This window comes from Crinia signifera, chromosome 4 (genome assembly GCF_055691185.1).
Source record: "Crinia signifera chromosome 4, ASM5569118v1, whole genome shotgun sequence".
Classification (NCBI taxonomy): domain Eukaryota; kingdom Metazoa; phylum Chordata; class Amphibia; order Anura; family Myobatrachidae; genus Crinia; species Crinia signifera.
This window is the reverse complement of record NC_139220.1, coordinates 91,679,522-91,685,889: the sequence shown is the minus strand read 5'-3', so window position 1 is coordinate 91,685,889 and position 6,368 is coordinate 91,679,522.

Here is a 6,368-nt window from a genome sequence, read left to right as displayed (position 1 = left end):
CACTGGGCTTACAGCTCCATATGCATTAAAATGAGAAAAAAAAAAAAAAAAAAAAGTTACCTGCTTTTTTATCCAGGGCCTGATTAAAGGTTCCAGGTGCCCTGCCTATGTGAATACACATGTACAGCTCCCCTTGTAATGCTACTTAACACATGTATAGGTGCTCAGGGACTCACCAGTCATTCTGCCCATATGCATGTAACGATGGTTATACAACTGGCATATAGGATCTAATGCTTGTGGTGTGTGGTGGAGACTTTGGCTTTAGGCTGTCTGGCTGGCACTGAGAAACAATGTACATAAAGTAACGGTTCCATCACTAAGTTACATTAGCACAGTCATCTGGCAGTCACTTTAAGAACGTAACCCCTCACAATACATTGGAAAAGGCTGATAGGTGACAAGCATGGCAGAGGCGGAACTACCAGTCCTGCAGCCTAATCAGCCTATTGGTTAATCAGACATTGCTTTTTCAGTGGAATTAGGTTTAAATTACACTTTGTAAAACATTTTCCGATGTCTCAGACAGACGTTAAGGCTATCCAACCTCTGACACTACCTTACTTATGTGGTGAGCATGGTCACTTCAGGGGTGGCCAAACCTGTCCTCAAGATCTACCAACAGTTCAGGTGCCCATACACGGAGCGATGTGCTCCATACATTTTGTATTAGATCGCATCAAATCTAGTACAAAAAGCATGAAATGTGCTACAGCAAGGTGCGATCTAATACAAAAAGTAAGGGTTGCATATACTTTTTGTGCTGTGCAATGTGCGCATCGCACAGGGAAAATGCTCTGTGTATGGGCACCATTCATGTTTTTCAAGCAACCTGTGAATCTACAGTATAGTAGTAATGAATGCAGCAAGTTTGAAAATGTGACAGTTAGTAATGACTACAGCTGTGCACCAGCCAGGTGATTTGGAACATGTGGACCATTGGTAGATCTCGAGGACCAGTTTGGCCACCCGTGATACTATCCTTTCAATTAATATCCTATTATTTACCAAATACCATTTGCAACCTATGACCCACCTGTTGCGCCGTCTGGGGAGCGGGCAGGGGCATCCATGTCAGCTTCTGACAGGAGCCTGCAGTGGTGTCCTTGCCATGCGGGTACCTGTGGCGCTGCTTATAAAGCTGGCGGCGGCGGGGGGTCCCTGCAGTGAATAAGAAATAACTAGCGCTATGCGGTGGCGCAGGAAGCACTTCTGTTTTGAAAACACTGGCCGCACGCTGATTGGCTGAATCTCAGCCAATCAGTGTGCGGCCAGTGTTTTCAAACCTGGCAGCGCTTCTCGTGCCGCCGCATAGCCCGGCGGATAGCGCTAGTTATTTCTTATTCACTGCAGGGATCCCCCACCGCCGCCAGCTTTATACACAGCGCCGCAGGTACCCACGCGGCAAAGATACCACTGCAGGCTCCTGTCAGATGCCAGCATGGACCCCCCTGCCCGCTCCCCAGATGGCGCAGCAGGTACTCCCTTTGCATAGGGGGGGCGAACTGCCGCCCTCCAATGGCCGGCGCCCTAGGCAAATGCCTAGACCTGCCTAGTGGTGCCGCTGGCCCTGCTCATACTTTAAAGCTAGAAGCTGTGGGCAATTTAATTGAACAAGGTATGACAGGGGCAGGTGACCCATGATGCTGCAGAACCAAACATTTCATCATGTCCTAAAACAGTTTTGCTTTTAGAACATACACAAACTGTAGGCTATTCAAAACAGAATTTAATGTAGAAAACTTCTGACAGCCAATAGGTCGACAAAATATGATCAAAATGGTCAAAAGGTTAACACAAGCAATATGTCCACACATGAATTGGTCCACATTACTTTTTGTAGGAATTCTTTCAGTCCCGTGCTGAGGGCAGTAGTGATACAGGGGGTGATTCTCTAAGCTAAAAATGTGGTAAAAACCCAGTTATCGGGGTTTTTACCGCATTTTGGGATGCACTAAGCATCCCCCGCCGGGTTACCGCGGCGGGGGGGCATCGCCAGAAAACTCTGGTGATGCCCCATAGAAGCCTATGGACTTCTACCGCATCCCACCGCCGCCCCGCACGGACCCCCACCGCCCCGCATCGCCCCCTCACCTGTGTCCGGGCAGCACAGAGCTGTGCTGCCCGGACCTGTGACCTCCTCCCTGCACTGATCCTCTTCCGGGTGCAGGGAGGAGGAGAGCCCGACGCAGCAGCACCGGGTGTGGGAGGGAGGGGGGAGCCGCCGGGACCTGCTGGGACCCGGCGACTCTCACCGCAAAGGATAGCTCTTAACGCAAGAGCTGTCCTTTGCCATAATTATCGCATATGTTAGAACATATGCGATAATTATGATTGCGATGGGGGACGGAGAGTTTTAGAGAATCTTCCCCACAGAATTTAAAGTAAAAATGGCCGCTGCAACATGTATCAGGAAAAATGCGCATTAGAGTCTGCGCCCTCTAGTGCTCAGACTTTGGCCCTACCCCAAGTCTTTTCCTCAGTTCAGCACATGGTCAGACAGGCTTTGGCATCACTAGTTCCACCAGCCATGACCTCATACAGTTCACAGACGGCAAAAGTGTTCATTGGTGCTGATCAGTGTCAAGAATTCCCTATCAGCCAAGCTCAGATTGCAGATGAACACATACAAGGTTAGTCCTGTCTCCCTATGAAAAGGTTCAGGTCCCTGATGTGGTGGAGCCTACCCAGAACTTGTACAGTCATTAGACATTGATCAAAACAATAAGGGGGAAAACTTAGTGCTGTCTTAGCAATGCAGAATTTTATACCCCTTTCAGACATATGTGAAAATTCCGGGACTAGTGTATATGTTTGAAAGGGTCTATCCATCACCTGCAATTGACCTGGGTCTCTAAAATCCCAGGAGTGAAATCCCAGGTAGTAGGTCTGAAAAGTGTATTACTAACTGATTTTGGTACTTATGTAATATCTCTGCTCCCGTTTTTCTTATGAGACCGCGTCTGCTCGCCATGCTTCGGGCACGGTGGCTCGCTGCACTCGCCACACTATATAAAATCAACTCCATGCGTAGTTGGATAGTAGGGGTATGAAAAAATGGGGTGCATTTAACATGGGAGCCCAGATAATACATAAGTACCCTGATTTTCATGTACCTGCAATTGACCAGAGTCCTGAGTGTACAATCCTCGACTCTGAACTGTCCTTTTTTTTCCCCCACATTCAATCGGTCTCCAAATCATGTTACATGCATCTAAAAAACATATCCAAAATACGACCCTATCTTACACAAGACACTACGAAATCTCTTATCCATGCACTCATTATATCCCGCATTTATTATTGCAATAGTCTCCTAACTGGTCTTCCCAAGAACAGACTCTTGCCACTGCAATCCATTTTAAATGCTGCTGCTAGGCTATCTTCCTAGCAAGATGCTCATCGTCTGTTCATCCGCTCTGCCAGTCCCTCCATTGGTTGCCGCTTGGCTCAGGTGCTACCTAGAAAACATACTGTGCAGCTGCACAGTGATGTTAGAGGTTACGCTGCCCAGGCATGCACCAGCCGCCCCCATCACCTCGTCTGCAGGTCCCTGCCTGCACGGTCTTATAGTCGCCACCTTCTCAATGTCTGCCCGCCCACTCATTCTGCCATAAAAGGACTGCTTCTAAGCAGTTTCCAGTGTCAGGAGGCCAATCCCGGTATTGACAGTTTATCAAATCCAAATCCCGGGATTGAAAAAAAAATGCCCGTATTGGCCACTCTAGTAACAGCAGAAGTATGCAGTTACTGTGTTTAATAAAGCACTGATATGTTACACAGCCCTTAACATTAAATAGACATTTTCAGTTTAAGTATAGGAGCACTGCAAAGGTTATATCAGCATAATGGGCCTGATTCAGCTTGGCTCAGTCCCCTGCAAATTTGCAGCAGGAACCAGTGTTTCGGAATGCGCATGTGTATCAGCAAAATATCCCGACAGACCCGCTGTCCAAACACCTTCAGCAAGGATTACACTTGCTGGCGTGTTTGTACGGGCAGGGGAGGGGGCTGAGAGCAGGCTGGAGCAGGGGAACACCCTGCATTTTATGGATGTTCCCCTGGGAACACAGACACGCCGATGCCTACATGGGGCAGGCAGCTGATGTCACATGAGTGGGCGACTGTAACAAGCTTACATTTACCATGATGTGACCCACACAATAGTTAAATGAATACATACTATCAATGAATGTACAGAAGATTTAGTTACTAAATGGTCAGTGATGTTACTCAGTTTTGGGTGTGTTGTCAGATCATTAGGATCCAAGCTCATCGTAGATATAGCCATAAGCCGTACTCTAGCTGTTCCAGATGCGTTACGTCACTAGTACATGCCAGAAAGTGACAACTATTCACTGTTTAGTCTTGCACATTCTTCCGTTCTGAGCCAGAAGTGAAGGGGATTGGTTTGACAGCTATTTGCACATTTATCAGAATGTGTACTACAGGAGTTGAGCAGCAAAAAGAGCAAAGTTGGCAACACCGAAATGCACTGGACTGTAAACTCGTTTGTCTCCAGGAAGTGGGAAACATACCATTAATTTAAATATTTCCATTTCAATCCAGCACATTGGAGAACTAAGTCTCGGATATTAAAGTGGACTAGAAGCAAAATGCCCTCTTCTGGGGCAAGATGCATCAACTGTATTTGGTCAAACATCAATAAAATGGTATTTTCTGATGTTTTTTGCATTCCCTAAACACATAAAAGTGGTTCTTAGCAATATATCGGAGATATCCATGGCAGACCGCTGGTACTCCAGCCCCATAGAATGCTATGGGGCTGCAGTGTGCTATTGAACTTGATAGGCAATGGTGGTGTATCCCCAAAGAGGGGGCCCTCCTCACACACACACACGTGCCGATGGCAGCATAAGTGCAGTAAGACTACCGAGTCATAAGCCCAAAAGTCCTCACGTTGTAAAGGACAGCAAGAACTGGAACCAGAAAAGAGATACACTATGCTAGCATCAAAGTAGATTTACCAGACTGGAATCGGAACATGCTTAAACTGGAGTGGACCGAATTTTAGACCAGACTGTAAGCAGAATGGAGTTTCCCAGAGTAGCCCTAAATACCAGGATGGATCAGGAAGGATGGGAGCACTTGGAATCTGGAATGACTGTATTCTTGTCATTCTGCTGTGTGATCCAAAGTCCAGGGGAGCAGAGCATTGTGTGTGTACTTCAGCAGAAGTGACGTATTGGCGACTTGTCTCAAACAGGAATCAGGATTTATAGGTTCATGTCTGACATTATTGGCTACTGTTCTCAATAGCACTGTGACTGGTGTGAGTCATGTGATATAGTCCAACATGGTTGCGACCATGTAGGAGTATAGGAGGGAAATCTGTGAAACCGTTAATTACTAAAATGCTCAAATGAGGTGTTGCGGTTAAATGCTTCCCTGCACACAGAGTGCTGAGCAGACAGATTCCCCAGATGACATTAACAATTCCCTCAGACTTGCAGGAAAGGAAACCAGTTGCAAGGCAACCAGACCTCATGTTCTAGTGAATTAAAGACTCACTTACCATAAAAATGCTCTTCTCAGCTGGGGCGGACAAAGCCCACCCAGCAGTGCTCCGCTGCAGAGGGTAACACCTTCTGTAGCTGGCATTACCCCATAGAAGCCTATGGGTTTCTCCCTGGAATGCTGTGTGAAGGATCCAAAGCAGATCCCTCCCATTATGCCTCGTGGCCACATGCATCACTGTGACCATGTGCAGAGGGACTCCTGGGTCACAAACACAGAATCCAAGCACCGAAGCGCATTGCAAAGGCCAGTTCTTCAGAGCACTTTGCATTGCTCATCGCATATGCTAGTACATATGTGGGTACTTGTGTATTATCACAGCGCCCCCAATATTTTTATCGCATGCCATACGATTTTAGACTGCTATTTGATTAAAAATTGTATAAGCATGGGTGCTTACAATGTTAAATGCACCCCCACTATAAACATGAACCCGAAGCGTGGCGAGCACGCGAGGGGCAGCGGTACGCGTCCTACGACCTTTTCATACCCCCACTATCCACGTCGGCGTGGAGTTGATTTTATATAGTGTGGCGAGCGCAGCGAGCCCCGCGAGGGGACGCATATACCTGTGAAGTTATGCGCTGCGCTCGCCACACTATATAAAATCAACTCCACACAGACGTGGATAGTGGGGGTATGAAAAGGTCGTAGGACGCGTACCGCTGCACTCGCCACGCTTCGGGTTCACATTTATAGTGGGGGGTGGCGTGGGAGTGCATTTAACATTGTAAGCACCCATTAGGTTGCATTTAACATTGTAAGCACCCATTAGGGTGCTTATACAATTTTTAATCGCATCCCATCGCATTGTATGACATATACAATGT